This window comes from Struthio camelus, chromosome 12 (genome assembly GCF_040807025.1).
Source record: "Struthio camelus isolate bStrCam1 chromosome 12, bStrCam1.hap1, whole genome shotgun sequence".
NCBI classification, from domain to species: Eukaryota; Metazoa; Chordata; class Aves; order Struthioniformes; family Struthionidae; genus Struthio; species Struthio camelus.
Window position 1 is genome coordinate 5,013,936 of NC_090953.1, and position 21,417 is coordinate 5,035,352.

A 21,417-nucleotide genomic window follows, 5' to 3' on the forward strand; every position below is an offset into this window, starting at 1 on the left:
ACTCCTGCTATCGCATGCTACGTGTATCACATAACAACCAGAGGGCACGATGAGCAAGTCATCTCACTCTTTCCACACAGCGCAAGAAGTCAAAAAACAGAAACAGTAAATCCACACTTCAAGCAGCAAGCTAGAAGAAAAATTTGTATTAAGTTTGCTAGTACTCTCTACCAAAGTGATTAGCTATGGCCTACCTCGTATCACTGTCTTTAGATAGAGGACTGTTATGTATGCAACTCTTGCCTGCTGCAGATTTAACAGGTTACAATTTGGGGGAAGGTATGCACGGATGTCATTGCCACATCAGCTTTTGAGCACAAGTAATACCAAGAAACTATGACAATACCACAGCACTGCCAATATTCATATCTGTAGCTTTAAAAAGAGAGAGAGGGAAAAAAAAAAAAAAGATTAGGTAGCAAGGATCAGGTTGCTGTCTTCGGATTTCACTTAGGAGCTGATCCGTAGCTATCACGGCAGCAGCAAACTGTGAATCATAACAGCTTAAAAACAAACAAAATATTTTAAGATGGATTAAAAAAAAAAAAAAACAAGCATTTTTGAATTCTTTCTCTTCAATTGGCATGCAGGCACAATGCCTTAATATTCCAAGTTCTGCTGTTGGTTATATCCCATTTACAAATTGAGTCTCTTCAGATGGTTCATTTTTTTTAATTAGCAGAACTCTGAAAATATTATTCAGAGAAACTAACTCTGGAGAATTTCACTGTTTTATTCACATGCATAAGATCACATGGTTAAACACATGCATGCTAAATATATCACATGGTATCATGTCAGCAATTCAGTTCTGTACAAGCTATTCATATTAAATTTCTCCTGTAAGGGGCATTAGAGTTTAGCTCCACTACAGCAAATATAGGAAGAGGCCTCGCATTCCGGACAACCATCTGAAGGAAAGAACTGTGCCAAGAGAGTACTAAGTGTGCCAGCGCTGCTTTAACCCATTTACTATTTTAAAACACATATGTAACCCTTGCACTGAAGTTGTCTATATTATGAATTTTTAAGACTCAAGACCTAAAATTAATTGGTTTAACTTTCTCACTACGCAAATTTAAGAAAAAGGTCAAAAGATTCTCGAATTATAAGATTAACAAAATTCAAATCAGGCCATGTTATTAACTGAATAGTATACTGAACAACATTTAAAACGTTTTGTATACAATATCAAATATGTACTTGAGTCATTTTACTGATTTATTAAATCAACTGACTACATAAAAGCTTCTAGAACCCATTTTAAATAAATTTCATCGCACACTGTTCTAACAATTTCATAGTAGATGTTATCTATAAAATATACTGACATATAAAAGCGAAACACATTGTCACTATATTGACTTATACAGATAGATACACTGGCATATAAAAAGTACAAACAAAATTGAATTGTCAACATTAAAGTAGTACACATTTCAAATTTTTGTCCAGCTCTGTTTCTACGTTTTCTTATGTCATACTATGAAAAATGATATGCTACAGGAAATGCCTAACCTAGGGAAATGAAGGCACTCTCTTCTAAAAGCTGCCTACGGACTAACATAGAGGAGGAAATTTCAGATAATGTGTTTAATGGCTTCAGACTGCCTGCCGTGAAGAAGAAGGGAATAGATTTGATGGCAGAGATCAAGAGAGACTAGAAGAGTATCTGCATTTGGCTTGAAGAATACACATTAATCCTTTTCCTAAAAGGAGAGGAAAGTCTAACTCATTAAACTCAAATACTGAGTGGTACAAGTGTAATCAAAATAAGCTTCAGCATCCAGGCTGGGGGGAGGGAGGCATGCGAGGGTAAAATGATCAGTTGGTAACTGAATTACCCACAAGAAAGATGTCGTGGGCATATCAAGAGAACAAAGAGAGAGGCAAAGGTGCATGTATGCTGTAATAAATGGTTGAATTTTAAGCAGACAATACTTTCAACTAACTTGTTGTGTAATTAGAGTAATTCCTTCAATCAGCCTGCAGAGAACACTAGCAGTTTATCAAATAATACACGGACACCAAGACACAGAGCATCACATTTGACAGAGCAGATGCGTTACAATACTTGCAATTTTAGTCAGTCAAAGGTCAGGCACCAAACTCTACCTAAACTCTACAGTATGCTTCTGATATATTGACTGGGTTTCATTCAGGCATTAGAACTTTTGCACAATTAACAATGTTATCGTTTGCATCCTTAATCAACTTTTACATGAAGTTCAGGACTACAACATCACACTGAGGCGTTTCTCACCTCACAATCCTCAGAAACAATTCAGTAACTGAAGGACCAGACTGTAGGCACCAATTCACCTCTGCAAAACTGGACAGGTTTTCTTAATTGAACAGGAGAAACATTTGTATTAATCAGGGGCAGAATATAATGCCACATAAGCACACAATTAAGATCCTTTAATAGTCAATATGATGCTACTTGAAAAAAATGCTAATACCTGGCAACACTTTGCCTGATGGCTTTTACATCACATCAGGGCTACTTTTGTGCTTACAGGTTTCCATGCAGCTGCTAGTGAGAATTCCCAACCCTGCACTCTCATGGGAGCACAGAAACTGTCAGAGAATAAGAATAAAATAAGAGACTTTTTTTTTTTTTTTTCCAAAACTGTGGTTCACCTCTGCATAACCATAAAACACGTGAGCCTAGCTGAATATTCCAGTTGTTTACTTCCTGCTAAACTTGGCATTTAACAAATACTTAAGCCATTGCTTCCTTATCTGCGTGCATCGCTCAAACCTGTTTTTACTTTCCATCTTCTCTGAAAACTTATTTCCATCTTGACGACTTAAATATCATTCTGACCTGCTATTAGCAAAACCACAGCACTGAGGAATAAAAACAACGCACCAGCTCATTAAAAGTGTACAACTCTTAGCACCTTTAGACTAGTTTGATATCCAAAGGGATTCCTTCGGCAAAGAAAAAGTCACAGCAGCAAGGAGAAAAGCTACGCTGATCAAGGCACAAACACACATACAAAACAAACAACTGAACTAGTACAGTAACCTTCAATACAAAGAAAACTAAGTAATGGGAACAAGAAGTAAAACCTGTCCAAAAAGGCCATGTTTCTCATTAAAAAATTTCACCAATAGAGTAATCGCTGAAATACACGTGTTTATATTTCAAGCGAACACTATTAGGGCCCTACAGAGAAAAGTTACAGTCCCACAGAGCATTTGAAGCAAATTTTGACTAAGAATAATAATATACACAGCATTTTAAAATCACTGACCTTAGAGCTTGCTAAAAAATTATACATAACTATTTGATGCACGACACGTTACTCTTATTTCAGAAACAAAAACACTCAAAAATCAAAACCTACCTGACATTACAATCAATGAAAACAGAGCTTACACAGTATAAAACTACACAGCTGCTCTCTTTTTATGATCAGGTGGCAAATAATTGTTTTGTTTTCACAAAAGTGTTGACATATATCAGTCCAGTTTTGAAGTATATCTCTTCCAAATCTAAAGTGGAACCCAGGAATAAAACTTGGTTCTATGCTACATACCCAACTGACTGATCTGGAACTTTATTCATGACAGCATTAGAAGATGAACCAAAAACACAAGGAAAGCTATCAAGATATGCTGACAAAGATATTTACCGAGACTAAAATTCACAAGACTTTCTAGTCTCTCTTCCTCAAGAGAAAATGCTAGCACTTTAATGGTTAAATCTGACAGAAAACTCACGATCCACTCTCTGGGAAATGAAATGAATGAAAGCTACAGAAAAAGCAGAGAAAGAAGAAAAACGGTGGGGGGATCAAGTATTTCTCACCTACTTGCAATTCCCTCCCTCTCCCCTCCCAATTATAAACAGCTGAAGTCTGGCACATTCAGTCTTTCAAATCCTCACACATAAATTACGCACAACATTGCTTCAGCTGTTTACATCACTGCATTTTAGACAAACTGTGTGGCACGCCACACCTTAGCTTCAAAAAATTGCTTTCCTTGTCACACTGACAAGGAACAGCACAAGAGATTGTTACATTGCACTCGGACAGGGAGAAGGGGTTAAGGCAATTGCACCAGGGTCAGAAAGCAATCAATCAACTTCAAAGGCAAGGGAAGGCACCAATCTTCAATTTCCTCTGTGGCAAAACAGTTAAACAAGGCAAGGTTTGTCAAGAAAAGTAACAGGCAAGGTTTGCCAAGGAAAGTAACATTTGGCACAAAAGCAACTGATTAGCAGATAGGCTTTGGGGCACAGAAGTCCTCCTGATCATAAACAAATAGCAAACTGAAAACTAGTACAGATTAGGAACAAATGCTCTTAATTTAAACTTACAACCATCATTTGGAGACCTGAAAACAAACGCAAAAATGTAGCAGTCTAACTAAAAAAAACTACTTCTAACTTCTTTTATCTTCCCCCCTCTGCCCCTCCCCCCCTTTTTTTTTTTTAAATAATAGCAAGAGCTGATACTTGGCAGATTAAAATCCCTCAGTTAAAACTAAGGTTTTCAGACACTCAAACCTTCATTTGGTCAGGTCACACTGCAACGTAGTAAAATCCATCACTTTCATCATCCAGCCATTATCAGCACAAGAGTTGTACACTGAATTGTTCAGAAGATTGTCATACATATAGATCAAAATAAAACTACATCCTTATCTCAGTAGTTATTCTGATTTGTTCAAGGCTGTCTGACTCAGAGATCTCTTCTTAGAGCAGAGTCAGTCTATACCACAGACAAATTCTGGAACTAAAGGTTTTACTGAAAGCCATAAACTTCACTTCAGTCTAATCATCCAAGTTAAATATGCACGGAAAAAGAAGAATTTTTTAGGATGATTAAATTCGTCATAATAAAGAGTTCCTACTTCTGAAAGATTATAGCCATTTTGCAGAGCAAGGCCTGCTAAATCAAAGAATCTTAATACATTCTCACAATACATAAAAATTATCAAAACATTTATTAAAAGAAACTTACTGAAAAGAACAAAAATTAGTAGGTACAGACTGTCCTTTGCTTTACTGGAATGTAGCAGAGTTTCAGTACTCTTCTGCTAAAGATAAGAACAAAAGCTGAAACAGGAATTCACAACTTCAAACCACACGAGACCATGCAATAAGCCATATCCACCTCAAAATGCAGGTGCACTGCCATCCACCTCTTACTAGCGAATACAGTCATAATTGAACATATTAACTCACTTTCTCAAAGGCTTAAGAGATGACAAATTCCACTTTTAAGAAGTGTTCTCCATTATGAAGCAGTTCTATCCCATTTAGATACTACAACTAAAGAGCACTTTTTGATGCCATGGATTTATAAGTGGTAGGGGAGAAAAAAATAAATGCTTTCTCTGCGTGGGTATCTTAACATTCCATTCAGCTACATAGCTGCACTAAACTAGTTTAAAGGTAGTCTGCATACCTCTATCTACACACAAAATTGCAGTCTCACCTTCAATCACAATACAGATATACCTGTGATCTAGGAGAGGATCTGAGGAATTCTAGCTAAACAGACTGAAGGACTGTTTTCTTGAATTTGGTCTCTAATCTGGAAGACAATCTAGTGAGCAGTATTTTTCCCATAACGTGTTGTTCAGTATAGTAGCATAGCAAATCTTTCGGATGCGTGCACTATTAAAATAAGCCAAGGAAGCTTCTGCATGTGAAAGACAGGTACAGCCTGTGAGCTTGTAACACGTCCAAGCACACTGCACAGATCCATATGGTGCAGTAATCTAAGGTCAGGGTAAAGAACCTCGCCGTTCTTCCAGGAAGTTTTAGGAGATTTTATACAGAAACTGCCAGAGACTAACAAAATAGTGCTGGAACTCAGACACACCTTTCCTCAAAAAATTATGGAAATGAGAAACATCATCTTCCCCCATTATCCAAATGACTCTAGGCCTCTCTAGATCTACTGCATCTTCCCATACCCACAGTATAGACCCCGGACAGATAAAAGGACTGAAAGACACTGTAACAGGCAGAGTATCTGTAGACAAGGGAGGAGAGAAGAGTTGGCAGTACGCACACAGGCTTGCTGACTGAGTTAGGTAGGTAGATGATGTGCTCCCTCCTCCGTGCCACTGACCTACAGCCAGAGCTCCTTTCACCTTTCCAGAAGTCCTGGAATTCTAGGGCTGAATTTCAACTCCTCAGTGAATTCTGGAAATTAAAAGTAGCAGTGAAAGTGCAGCTATGTTCATTAAATTGCACTGTGGCTTCAAGAAGAGGATTCAATATTTACTGTAGCTCTCAAACAGAAATGTACGGTTTTGCAATGAACGACCATAGAGATGTTCTCTAAACAAGAATAATACAATTAGGTATCATTCATTTAGACAGATACATTACTTCAATTGGGCTCAGACTGTCTCCTATACCCAAAACAAGAGGTAAATAAACCGATTTAGTAGGGGGGGTTAGGCATAGGAGAAAAAGATACAAAAAAAAAAAAAAAAAAAAAGAGGCATTTACATAAGCTTTCTAATTCAGAAAAAGAAAAGGCCTGCAGGAACTATTAGCACCTCTTAATATGTTTTGCTAAGCATGATTTTATAGTTTTCTTTTTATACTGTTTTAGAAAGTTTTGCTAAGGTAACTTGCATATTGACAATAACACAGCCAATATGCTGTGTAATAAAGAAAATAATAGCTAGAGCTGACTAATGTGTATTTAAGAAAACACCTTCACTGCCATGGCAATATTGTTCGGATTTTGCCGTTGACCACTATTCAAGTACTCTAAAGGAAGCTTTTCTGTACTAGACTTCCTCTCTTAATAAACCTTTTTAACACCTCCAAGACATAAACATTAATAGCATAACAGGGAACAAGCACACAGGCAATGATGTCAGCTTACAGCATTTTCATCTAAATAGATCTAATAGGCATACAGGAGCATGGTAGAAAGAATATCAAAATAAGAGCTACATCATTTGCACCTCTGCTATGGCAAAGAATGTAGCTGCAGCAGTGAAACTAATTCACTAAAACCTCATTGAAAGCACAATTATTGAACTGGGGGGGCGGGGGAGGGGGGGAGAGAAGGAAAGCTGAGAATCAAGTATTACAAGAAATGCACCCAATTCAGTTGAAAGCTGACTTCATCTCATCTGGTCCAGAAGTTTCACCAGAATAATTTCATTGCAGCAGATTGAACCATACTACAATGATGCCTGTTCCAAGATTTTGGGATCACAGCTCTATCAGCAAGAGCTAAGTTCCACTTCCTGATCTTCAATTGTATTACAAGGCTATCTGTATACGTAAGAGCACTAGCAATGCCAGCAAAATATAACTAAGTTAGTTAAACTACATGTACGACTCCCAGAGTTATTGCCATATTCAGGAAAAGTCTTGGAAACCACCCAGCACAGCCAAGACTTTAAAGCACAGAATACAATTTAAAACACTAGTTTTCTCAATCCCAGTCTAATGGATGACGATAATATATAAAATTTATAACTCGAAGTGAATTCAAACATTATCAGGAGAATTTTCTTCTAACAGCATTTTACAGAGTCCAAGTTATCCTTTCAGTGTTTGTCTAGCTAGTGAATGCAAACGCTAACACTACATAATAAAAACTTCTCTTACACATTTTGTTGCAGGGTTTGAGATCTTAGAAAAACAGGACTTAAAAATGTCTACTTGGAAGCGGGTTGGGTTTGGGTTTTTTTTAGACTCCAGAACGAACATATTTATCAATCCAAAACTAGAACAAACTAAACACAAACAATAAAAAGTTAAAATAATGAAACTAAAAGTATTTCACATGTGGAAATACTAGAACAACATTTTCTGCTTACAGTCAAGAGCAGTCAAAGTGCTTTCATACCCAGCAGCAGCTACTGAGCACCTGAACATTCTGACCAAATAACTATTTGTCTCCACTAAGAGCCGAGATGGATTTTTAATCAAAAAGCATGACTACTTGGCACATACTTTAGCACTAGTAGTGCCATACTTGGCACTACTTTTTTCTGAAGTTCAGAAAAAGAGGTACAAAGATCAAAATAAGGTGTCTTAGAAATCACTGAATAAAGCACCTCACAAACAGCATCTTGAATGTACTTCAAGTTCCTTCTCTTACATAGTAACAAGATGAAAGTTTTCTATTCCCTTCAATATCATAGCAACTACAATTGCAGCACTTAATCTCTTCTGAAAACACGTATTTTAAATGCAGAGTTTACTCTTCAGAATTAACACACCTGCAACAATCTTTTTCATTCATATACACATTTGTTTCCTCGCCTACATTCGTATTTGTGTCAAATCAGACTAATGGAACAGGAAAGAGAAGACAATTAGAGGAAACAGACAAACTCAGACACACAGTCTCAAGTAAGTTGACACATTAATGGCAGGCTACTCCAAAGCTTGAAGGTCTACATTGTAAATCTGAGACTGAAAAGACAGAACTTCAAAAAAAGGAGTTTGAGGTAAAACGAGAGCACCAGTCTCTCAAGTGAAAAAGCTGATAAACCAAGTCAGACACACTCAGACTACAAACACAAAACACAACCCAAGCAAAGGAACACCTGTGGAACTGGTTTTTATATCTTCATTCTATGTTACTTGCACCTTGGTTGCAACAATTGGAAAAAAAAAAAAAAGTTGCCTTCTACTCACTTTAATTGGCTGAATGAAAACTGTAAATCCTTACACAGGTGGCTTGAAGTATTAATGTTCAAGGTCCAGCTATCCCTTTGAAAAATTCCTACCCACTCCTTCCTTCCTCCCTAGAACAAGTGTCCCAAACACTGACACATATGTGTGGGTGCACTACATGAAACCCAATGATGATTGCTGGGCTAGCTGTCCCTTTACTGTTCCAATATTGCTAGCAGAGCAGACTATTTTAAGATAAGCTAATTATGCCCAGTGAAGTATCTTAGAAGCCATTAAAAGTAAGCAGAAGAGACTATGAAGAATTAAAAACAGTGAAGTACAGATAAGACAAAAGCAAGAGTTATGATCTCAGCTATTCAAGATGAGAAGCCTGAAGGATTCCTTGTCAGATAGCAATGCAGAATTTTAGTCTCAACAGTGACTCTAGATATCTAAATACTCAGTTTCTCTTGCTTCTAACAGTTATAACAGGTACAAGAGAAACTATTCACATTAAGGGCTGTTGTTCCTTACGTCTTCAGAAAATTAGTCATGCAGGTCTTAATATTAGAAGGCCAACACATCAGGAGCTACTACAGGTCGTTGTGGCTTGCTGGTAGGCATTATCCACATGCAAGCAGGACAGATAGCTATAAAAAAAAAAAAAAAAACATAGATGCCTTAAAAGAAATTGATCTGAAGAAAAATCCTCAGCTCATATAGATGAGTTTGTTGCGCAGAAGCATTTAAGAAGTTTATCCGACCATCTTGTCATTAACATTTCATCAGAGGACTATATGATGGAAAAGCATGTCTTCAGGAATATGGTGGTAATAATAGGTAGGTAATAGGTAATAATAGACAGGAACACCGTATAACCAATACATAGAAATATACCAAAATAGTCAGGTAGGTTTCATTACTACACAGTTCAGTCTTAAAAATACCCCAGGCGGGGGGAACACACGAACAGGGAGAGGGAGAAAGGACAGAAGACTGGAACAAGGCCTGTCAAGAAGACAGATAAGCCCTACAGATTTTGGGGGGAGAATTTTAAGGACTTTATAAATATTTCTTAAGAGTAAAACAAGATGCTCCTTCCACTTCTTGGGGGGGGGGAGAAGAAGGGAGATGTGGGGGAGATGACAAGGTATAGAAACAGAAAAATCTAAAAGGTTTCTAGACAAAGAGGTCTTCCAACTTTATTTGACAAAAATAACCTCTTCCTCACCTCACCCCCAAATACATAAGACTAAAACTACTGCCTGCTCCAAAATCATATACAATTATGGTCCAAAGTCTGGCAAGAGAAAAGCAGCAGATGACAGGCAGCAGCAATCACAGCCCACTGAGCCTCTACTCCAGACCACAGAGCCAAATCCTGATTACAAACATTGCACAGTCATTCCTTACACAAAATCCCCAAACTGCTACTGAACTGTTCAAACAGCAACCTGATTAGACTCTCTTCGGGTAGGAAGAGATCACAAATGTTTTATAAACTATCTTCTCATTTACTTACACATAGGCAGCACCAAAATTAAAAATCCAAGATTTAACTTTATTCTGTTGAATGAATCACAGTCTAATACGACATTTAGATCAAATCAAATACACTAAAAGCAGAGCAAATTAAGAAACTGAATGCAGAGTTCTAAATCATCCTACCTTTAAGAGTTTATTTTCATAAAATTAAATAAAAACACTTAAAAAAACCACTGTTTACTGATACAAGATTACAGCATTATCAATGAATGCACTGAACTGCTAAAAGAAGGAATTATATTATCCTCACTTTTTAAACCTGCTTTTCTAGTAAAATCAGGTTTATATGATCACAGTCTATTCCTCCTCACTGATAACCTTTGATTTAGTAGGCCAGTTTCAACCAAGTTGAACACTAGCAGTACCAATGACAATTAAGTTTTTACAATAGCACTGCAACATTTTTCAGCTGGTAGGTGCACATATCCTCAAGCCAAGCATCTGAACTTCAGTGTCCTGAGAGGCAGCAGTCTCTGCTGGATCACTCAGCAGGTGGTTCAGCAGGCACCTACCTCCAAACTAGCCAGATAGTTCTCTTTCCCAGCTAGCAGGCCATTTAAGACAGATAAAGAACTTAAAAACTTGAGGAAAAAAAACATATATTGTATGCAAAGACAGGAAGCTCTGGAAGATCAGGGAACAATGGAAGAGTCAAAAATCAAAGGAAACCAGGTCATATCAGTTTTTTTGCTTGCACAATTACCATTTCACTACTACTGTTCAGACGGTTTAATTTATGGCTTGTCGTATTGGTTAAGCAATGCAATAGCTCCACAGTTTCTTCAAGTCATATTTTAATACCATAAATAAAATAGGCTGTAGAATACAAGATAGAAGTTTTAATAGACATTGTCTATTTTCTTCCCTCTTCCCCATCCCATACTTTATTTGCTCCTGACCGACACAGTCAAAGCTGGAATCCTTTTTTCTCATGGCTCCGTGCAATAGCACTAGTTGTGTTTCCCTAGAACCAATATGAACAGGAGATCCTACAGCTCCTTTAATGACTTTCCCTCTCAGACAAAAATTAAACAGAAAGAAAAAATGGCAGTACAGCCCAATAGCATCCATTACTAACATCAAGCTGGTTGTAGCCCAGGCCTGTTCTGACACGTTTCCTGCGGTCCCATCCCAAGATCTGATGGTTATGTTCATTTAGAAGCTCAACCAGGACCCCAAATGCTGCACAAGCATGTTTGGATCACCAGAGGGTGCTGCAGGGGCTCCTAGCATAACTACACAGTACATTTGGCCTTGGATCATAATCTGCTAACATGGGGCAAGTCCATTTTTCAGTTTCTAAAAATAAGTTTTTACTTGGGCCTCTACACACTTTTAATATTTCAATCCCCTCTCTTAAAGTGAATCCCTCCTACTCAGTTATTTTCTGGAAAAAAAAAATCTGGTATAAGCTTTATAAAAGCATCTTCTGCTAACACAGAACACTATTCACTGTAAATATTCATGCATTTGATAAGAGGGCTCATGGGCTCATTCTAGGACATCCTCAGAAGAGAGCTGTAAGAGCAAGCATGTCATCCCTAGGCTGAACTTGAAAATAAAGGGGTCCTCAGCAAAAACATATGGGGAATACAAATGGAGGGAGGGGCAGGAGGAACCCACTGACTGCTCTGGAGAACTCTCATACTTAGGTCACGGTAAAAGGATCTGCACAAAGATTTACTGAAGACTATAGAGTAGGACAACTGTGGGCTGTCAGGTTACATGCCACCTAACTGTGAATCAATGTCCCCTATGTAGATAAGCCTGTAGAGAACAATTCAAATAGGAGTCACCAGGAAGTTAACAGCATCTTTCAGAATACTAAGGCAGTGATGACAGTTGAAATGTTCAACTCTTACATAACACTACTCCATTGCTTGAACGAGTGTTAGCTTTTTAAGAGTACTTTCTTCATATCTGCAGGTTTGCAAAAAGCACCTAACTTACTCCAGCATCCACGAACATTAATCATCAAATCCAGAACTTACAGTCATTTGAACACCCCATTTCAACCAGTTTGTTGAGTCTTTGAATTAACAGCATGAAGAGGGAAACAAAGATTCTGACCGCCGGCTCTTTCTCCCTTCCCCTCCCCAAGGGAAAAAATTATTTTGACAAAATTATCCTAAGATAACCTTTGTGGTCCCCCCCCCTCCCAATTTCAACGCCGAGTAAACCCCAAGTACGTCTGGAGGGCTTTTTGAATTTGTGTCCTTTGCTGAGCACGAGCGTTCTGTTTTTCTGTCTAATACTATAACATAGACCTGATCAAGTAACAAAACATTTTAAAATTTTCAGTTAATTCAACTGGTTGTTCCCTATTAGATAAGAAAGTCATACGAACCATTCATTTGCAAACTCTATGAAGGCTATTCAGGTCAGCAGTTTTCATAGTTACAGCAAAGAAAACAACAAGCAGCTACTTAAAACTGAATACTATTCTTTGATATGCATGTTATTACATGTTCTACATATTTCTTGTGAATTTTTAGAGTACTAATTTCTAAAACTTCTACAAATATACCCATACTCCAATTTTCCAATATCCAGTGAATGCCTGCCCGACCTGCTGCCCACATCTCTCTTCAGTCATCCACAATTTTGCCTCCTTACTCTTGAAGGAGTTTGACCACTCTCCTGCTTCCTAATGCAAACCATTAATACTTTTCCTGCTAGCATTTTTTTCATAGTTGAATCCAACATCTCCCAAAGCAAACATATTCATGTATGTTTCAGTGACAGAAAGTAAGACGCTATCATTTAGAATGCTACAAGGAGAACAGCAAGAGGAAAAAAATAAACCCCACAACGCTCCCCAGAAGAAACACAGGAGGATATACTACTAAAGTATCAGCAGACTCTCTCAAAGGAAGTCCTTCTTCTGCACTTGAAAGCTTCAAAACCCAGAAACCAACTAGCCAAGCTAACACATTATCAAATTGAGACCAGCAAAAGTAATTTGACTGCATACAGATTCAGAGATGTTACCATAAAGTGCTTCATTTTCTGTACACTGAAACAGTGCATCTCTTGCCCTACCATTTACTTTCCCCTCTTCTACCCTGAATCCGATGGGCTTCTGAGCATAAATTTAAAGACATCTGAATTGTAATTAAAACCTCTTATTGTTACACATTAATTTCAACAGTGGAAACTTTTTCAACGGAAAATAAAAATATTTACTTACTGAAGAATTTAGTTTATTTCCCTGAGAGACAATATAGTGCAAAGCAGAGTGATGAAGGAACATCCTATTTTTTTAAACATCCTCAGAAGATTCACTGCTTTGAAAGCTCACATTGGAGAAAGCAACATTTGTGAAGCTGGTGTACATGCAATTCTTGCACTTATTAGCAGTCATTCTTGTCAGCTCACAGTTTTTAAAACAGGATGCAAGCAGTCATATCAGGAAGAGGGCAGTTGCTGTGAAAGAATGATACCAAAAACCAAAATGTCCCTTATGTTGATAACCTCACACAATGTTTCAGAGTTATAGTATACAAGTTTTCCATAATAGTAAAGATAGCTGATTAAATATAATTCAAAACATCTGGAAAAAGATGCTTGCTTAAAAATATTGCCACTTTTTGGATATCTTAGAAATCAAGAAAAATAAAATCAGCTCCAACTATTACGACCTCTTTCTCAGCCTCCGACTCAAGCACTGTAGATTTCACGTGTTACAGTCACCCTACCCTAACACCTTTCAATGGTTTCTTTAATGGATACCTTACCAAGGCAAGTTTGTCTTGCACACTAGGGCCTCTCATCTTTTCTTTTCTGTGTACATCTATGAGTCCCTTAAGATTTAACTAGTTACAAACAAGGTAAGAGAAGAAAGTAGGCATATGATCTGTATGACCTACAGACCATAAAGGATACCACAATGATCTCAGAGAAAAAATGAAATTAGAAAAAATTACGAGGTGAGGCCTATGAATATTGGTACAGCATTCAATACTGACATTGACCACAGCTTGCAAGTATTACTGCAAATATCAAAATGACATATCCACTTTGAATATTCTCACAGGCCTATCGCTAGCTTTTGAGCAATAAAGATAACATTATTCCAATCCATGCAACCCTAAATTACAATGCTGGAAGCAATCTGGTTTTCAAACAAAATTCAGTTTCAAAAGCACTTCCAGGGATTTAAAGTAAATGGAAAAGAAATCCTTCTTACTCCCGTTATCACGGCAGACCCATCATGAGCACAAATACATCCACTCTAAACCCATCTTACATGGTTAAAAAGAATCTCCCTCCACCACAGTGACATGGAAAAATAAGTGTTTATCCTAGTTATCTAGCTCCCCCCCACAAAACTCACAGTAAAAGATGCTTTGTCATCAATGCCTGTTATATAGACACTTATTCAAAGCAAGCACATTTCTGCAGCTATGCTTGGCTGATGAATCCTAACACTATTTTCAAACTTAGCATACTTAAAATAGGCATACAATACTTAATAACCATTACCGAAATCCCGCTGGGCACAAAGCAAGACAGAACACATTTTCAAGTCTCTAGGTTGGTCCATAAAGACTAAAGCAGAATTCAAAAGCTCTTTAGGAACATGGACAAAACACAACCAGGAGATGCGAAGCTAATGGGAAGATCCACCTAATTCTATTCAAAAAGTTAGTGATGCTTAAAGTAGTTAATTCCCTGAAAAATAATTCAAGTAATCACACTCCTAATAAGAAGGATGTATGTTCTTCTTCACATACAGGCACACTTGTTATGTTAAAGCTAAACATATGGGGAAGAAAAAGTTTAGTATTTCCTGTAGAAAAGGGTCTCTGTTCCCCTGCATTAGAGTTTTGAAAACTAGATCAGTCACAGAAACGTTAGCTGTCTCTAACTGACAGTTGTTCCTGCCTAGTGCTTCACTGCACACTCAGATTGAGGGCCAAAGGAGAGAGGAAGATCATTATATATATTGTTTAAAATATTCCAGCTCAGTGACTGTTTTAGTGGGGGGGGGGGGGGGGGAGAAGAAGTCTTAGGTTGCAAGATATTAATACCCCTTTAGTGTCAAATGGAAATGAGACTAGGCAATACAAGAATTTATTTTTCCCGATTTCTTTATCTTCAGTTGGCATATATTTTTCTTTAGGAACATTCTCACAGAACCATTAAACATAAGTCTAAGCAATACAGCTAATAAGCAAACATAAGGAGTCCCTTAAGACAGAGAAGAAAAACAAAAAAAAACAAAAAAACCTTCCATTCAACTCCCTAAGCAGTAACTCAAAAGAAAAAGCGTTAAAATAAGAATGCATCATATGAAGGGGGAAGTAAGGGGGAGGTATCTAGATCAGATGTTTACCTTAAAATAAACAAAGCAAACAACACTATTGCAGACAGACTACAAGCTTAACCCCATATGGCATCATCTATGATAGAGGACCTGCTAATAAAACACATGCTAAGTAGTGGGGGGGAGGGGGGAATGCATAACTGTCACATTACACAATATGAGTTTGTTTTCGACTCTTAATACTATTTTGTTCATTCATTAGATACCGCATTAATCACTTAAAACACATTTTGCTTAGGTGCTGAATAAAATTCCTGAACTTTTTCTTATTGTAGGTTAACAGAACTAACTTTAGAAAAAAAGAGCAAAAGACAACGTCTTGTTATAATCTTACAAACAGTGTAAGACATCAAAAACACTTTACAAAAACTCAGGGAAAAAGTCAACCATATTTAGTTATTTCAGGATCCAGCTACCACCTTTGGAGACTTTATTCATTCCTCATGACAGAAGAAATAGTTAAACTGAAGCCACACTCAGTATCACTTCAGCAACGTATTGGCTAGTCCATTCAAATAATTATTTCATTAGCCCTTCAGCACTGGCAATAAAGCATACACAAAAACTGAATATGGAAAAGGAGAAATGCATCTTTTGCCTTCATTACTTTACCAGAGCTAAAGGAATCTAATCTGAATGCAGGACAATGGACACCAAAATTCCCCCATATTATCATGGGGGGGGGGGGGGGGGGCCTGACTTCTGTCACATGTATTCAATTACTGAACACATTATTACACATGTGAAAGTATTTCTTTCAGATATAAGAAATGTCAAAACAGAGATAAGGCCAACTTTGTGTATAAAGATTTTATATAACATGTACATCAGCACATGATGTTCAAAATTAATTCAAAATAAGTGTTGCTTCAACAAAAAGGAAAAGTATGTCCCAATGTTTTGCGCATGTTATTAGGCTGCTGCCATGAGCGAATAGGCCGAAGCCCTGTGTATCACTTAATTGTGTGACCTTTAAAAATAAAAATTAAGAACTTGATAAAGTGAATACAACATGCTAATTTTCATTTTTAGAAAAGGCATTTTTAAAATCACACACAGACATCACTCACACATGGCATAACAGACTGCAGCTATTAGAAATTCAAAGCGTGTCTTACTCAGACAATAAACTTAGTTCTGAAATTAATACAAATTCACAGACTACACAGCATTACGCTACTCTTTTACAAATGCTACAGAATTCACAGGCTGTATTTTGTTATGCATGGCATGACTGGGACAAGACAAGGTAGCATGGCACTGTTTACAGACTAGCAGGGTATTTCTAGTCTCGAGGCAGCACTTAGCCCCAGAATGCACAGAATGACATCAACAAGTTATCTGAGAAACTTGGCGAACATTCTAACATAAACCCGGTAAAAGCTTTACTGCCCACATTAACCAGTTTAAGGTGAACCACATTCATTTCAGCTTAAATCAGGTTTCTCAATAAGATAGGTTTTCTGCCATCATAGATCATTATTTTCTCCAGAATTATCTCAGGTTTTAATTCAGCCAAGTCTTGCATATGTTATTAGCCCTATATGACTAAATTCTACAGATCAATTTACCTACTTCACTAAATTCAACATTCTCTTATTTCATCCCTTGTTTCTCAGAGTAAGAAAATAATTGTATAGGAATTTATAGGAATTTGAATTCAGATATCTAAGCATATGCAAATCATTCCATGGACTCACTCATTTACAGAAATGACATATAATTACAATGGTTTAAATACACTCTGAAATGACAGAGCAAAACAAGGAAACATACTGTCTAACAACCAACACCTTTCTTCCGTATTTTACAAACTGTGAATACCTTTTTACAAATAAAATATTAGAAATGCTAGAACGTTAGAAGTGGTTTAGATGATCTGCACTGGCAGAGAGAGAGAGACTGCCACCTACACTAAAATTGCTCTAAAGTAGATCTTCTCCCTCTTTTCGAAGGATTCTTCTATTTTAATGAGGATACTACTCTACTGCTACTGGTGGACTAACTCAGCTGTATATTTAGAAAGGAATTACGGAGAAGAAAAATAATTAACTAGGGAACTGGGTTATCTTCCTTCCTAAATTCCAAACTGAATGGTCTCAATCAGACACAGTATTCACCCCTAACTGGACAGTTGGACTGGACTATAATAATCCCTTAATATCAAGACAAATTGTTCTGATTTCTCATTTATGTTCCACTAGTCAGACAAATACAAAATTCAAAAGTGTCACACTACAATTATGCCTTTTAGTGACTGAAACTGCTACAGTTACATCCTACATTACAATTTTTCTATACTGAGGAATTTAAAGACATGTCATCTTGTACATATTCTAGTACCTACACGGGGAAAAATGAAAAAAAGTTTAATAAGGGGATAAGGGGGACCTCACACTTCTTCCCCAAATGCAAGCTAATTGTTATAAAAGAGAAAAAAAAACAAAGATTGCGCTCTTACATGTAAGAGGTAGAGATAAGCATTTTAAATAATTTTTAAAAACAGATCTATAAAGAAAAATGGAATAAGCTACACGTTTGCTGCTGTGCCATCTTCTGTGCAAATTGTTTAAGTACTAGCTCTCAATAACAGAGCAACAGAAACATCTATCAAAACATCATAGCTAGATCTTAAAAACGAAAGAAGACTTTTAAAATGAACAATTACTTGTTGACGTTAACCTAATCAAGTTTGAAAGTTTATAGCCTTCCCCAATGCTATCATAAAAGTTTACCAAACACTGAAAACTGCTTAAAGGAAATACTGTATACATTACCAATTCCATACTAAAACACAAATTTGTTTTCTTAATGCTGTTTAAAAATTATTCCTTTTTACTGCTCCTTTGTACTTCCCAAAACCAGTTTTCCCCCTGCTGTTCACGATATATTTGGTCCTTGTACAACTACGGGACACAATAGCTTTACATTGAGCAGTGAAAAAACCCTCTTCTCATGCTGTCATCTCTCCTCTAGAAAACTCCATTTTTTCAACTCTGAAGGTAGCCACCTGTCAAAAAATTCACTGCAGCTTAGTTTTCTAAACAACTCCATTCTCTTTGCCAAACAGCATCTCAAAAGCAGGTAAAAATTTACTGGAACACAGAGCTCCTTAAACTCAAAGGATTTACTGCCTTTCCAGCCAGAAAGAGAACAGCCTCTTTCCTTACCCTCATAACTTCTGCACAGGGCTGGCTAACACAAAATCCCATTCGCAGCATACAACCGTACTTCAATTTTTTCCCCTCTGCTCTGGACAAAACATCCCCTACTTTACACATTAGCAAGCAGTTTCTCCTCCCATCTGCCACACACCTTTATGCGGTGTAAAACTACTTGAACGATATCTGCCTGTACCGCTGCCTCTCCCCGACCCCCAATCATTTTCACTAGTCTGTAGTATCCACAGACACCTTTTTTTTTTTTTTTAAACGGGATGTTGCTTACCCACCGCGGCTGCCGAGAAGCAAGACAAAAAGGACCTCTGCTCTCCACGCACACACAGCCCAAGAAGGAAAGTTCGCCACCCGAGCGAGGAGGGTCTTACCTCGGCGCTCCCCGAGCGCCGGGGCCTCACCCCCCACCCTCGCCCCCCGCGGCCGGCAGCCTCCCCCGGCCTGGTCCATAAATGTCCATCCTCCGCTCCGGCCGAGTGGAGCGGGAAGTTGCGGAGAGGCCCCGCGGCGCGGGCGCTCGCCCACCCGCCGGACCCCGCCGCGCCGCCCCCGCCCGCCGCCGCCCCTCCCCCGCCCGCCCGCGGCGCCCCCTCCCCCGCCCGCCCCCCGCTGCCGCCGCCTCGCGCACCAACTTCCCCGCCAGCAGCCCCCGCGCCGCCGCCGCCACCACCGCGGCAGGGCGGGAAGGAGGGGGGGGGGTCTTCTTCTTCTTCTCCCCTCCCCCCCCCCTCAGCCGCCCCCCTCAGTGACTCCCCGCCCGTCACCCGCTGCCCCGGCCCGACCTCGCCCGCCCGCTCGCTCGCCCCCCGGAGCCTCACGGGACTCTGCCCCGCACTCCCCCTCGCCCCCTCCCCCAAAGCGGGACCCCCCGCCCGCCCGCCCGTTCACTCACCCGCCCGCGCTCCCCGCCGCCGCCGCTCCTGCCTCCTCCCCGCTGAGGCTCCTCAGGAGACACTGACACCGGCGCACGGATACCCACTGGGCGCTATTTTTGGGAAACAAGGCCCGATCGGGGCCGGAACTATCTTCCTCTGTCACTCTTTCCTCAAGAGCCGAAGCACAGCTGGTCTCGAAAATATCCTTCCGCCCTTTCCTCCTGGCAGCTCCGGCTACCAGTGAGGGCGCTTACTCCAGCCAGCCAGGCGGGGGCGGAGGTGGCAGCAGGGGAGAGTGAGAGGTAAACCTGCGCCGGGTGCTGGGGCGGGAAGTGCCTCGGTTTGAGCAGGCAGCATCGCCGGATTATTTTGCTTTCCCATGGGGAGCGGCCGGGTCTACATTCTTCGCCGCCGACCCAATCCTGCCAGAACCGCGAGCCCATAGGGCAGAGGGCCGGAGTGAAGGGCGCGAGGGGCCAATCACGGAGCCGGCAGAGGAAAAGAGGCGTCCGCCAACCGGAGAGCTGGTTGGAGGCGGGGCGTGAAGAAACGTGGAGCCCTTGAGTGACAGGAGGGCGCTCAATCAGAGAGACGGAGAGGAAAGCGGCGGCCAATCAGAACCAAGCTCGTGCGGGGCCTCCCGCGAAGGAAGCCTTAGGCCGTGCCCCCTCCTCCCCAACCTTTGCGACAGCGCATGCGCAGCAACACGACGCCGTCGGCCAGGGCGCCCCGTCCCTCGCTTCGCCGCGAGTGACGCACGTACATAGCTCCGCCCAGTCGAGCGGCGGCGCATGCGCGGCCGCGCCTGCCCCTATAGGGCAGGGCCCTGCGCGCCGCGGGCCCGGTGGCGACGTGCTGAGGGGTTGCCCGGGGCAACGGCTGCGCAGCCGGGCCCTGCGGCGGGGTTCCGGCCGCCTCACGGTTCCCTTCCCCACCCCGGCCGTTCAGGCGTTGTCACTTCTGTCCCAGAAACAGTCACCCCTTCCCCAAAATCTTCCTGCCTGCCGCGAGGAGGAGAAGTATTGGCTGGCTTTCTGTGAGAAATACTGCTGTGTGAGGCCGAGAGCTCGGCCGGCTCCTTCTGCGGGGGTGACAGCGCACCTCAGCCCTCCTCCCTCACTCTCCATGTCACGTTATCGTTGCCACAGCTCCCATTAATCGTGCTTTTAAGTGGAAAAGACTGCTTAGAAATACATAATGAAAGACGTAAAAATTGGTGCCCTCCTCCTGCACAGAAGGCAGCAGCCAGAGAATGAGCCAAAGATAAAATTCTGATGACAAAAAGTTAACTTGCCAAAAATCTTCTGTACTTCACGGCTTTTCTAGGTTTATACTGCAAGATACCAAGCCTCAGAGTGAAACAATGAGAGCTGTTTCAAAGCACTACATCAGTGACGGAGAGGGTACGTGCCTTTGCTTCAGGACACAAGAATCAAAGGTCACGTACAAAAAAAAAAAGTAGATCCAAAAATTCCTAGAAACCAAGATGAAAGAAATAACGACCGAAACACCAACTCCAAGTGCGCTAACCGCACCATTGGAGGGAACAGAGTAGATCTGCAAAGGCCATTCCCCAAAAATGAATATAAATTTATTTTGTCTTTTTGCAGTTATTTAGCTCAAATGGAAGCAGCAACAGCTCCTAGAAATTTTGAAGATCAGTATTTATAATGGGCGGGTCACTTGGACTTTAAATACAGAGCCAGTGTATGAGTTCAACAACTTCTGAAACATCCACCTTTCCTTCAAAATAGACATGGAAGAGCGTGCAATCTCTTGCCGTGGATCTACTAAAGAGCTAATAAAAGATGTGAAAGAGACAAAGAAATTACGAAATACAAATAATTGCCATCTCCTACCATGTTTCCA

The 21,417-nt window shown here is 40.0% G+C and overlaps 1 protein-coding gene across 5 annotated transcripts in view; it reads right to left on the reverse strand.

Moving 5' to 3' along the window:
* MEF2A (myocyte enhancer factor 2A) overlaps nt 1–20,079 on the reverse strand; it is a 96,851-nt gene extending 76,772 nt beyond the window's left edge. For 2 of the 5 annotated variants that reach the window (XM_068957858.1, XM_068957857.1), the window contains exon 1: nt 19,566–20,079. The gene's annotated coding sequence lies outside the window, so the exon portion shown is untranslated. Of the gene's footprint in view, nt 1–18,948; nt 19,144–19,565 lie in introns of those variants that run through there. The other 3 variants (XM_068957859.1, XM_068957860.1, XM_068957856.1) reach the window with 3 other exon arrangements.
* Nucleotides 20,080–21,417: the final 1,338 nt, after the last annotated feature.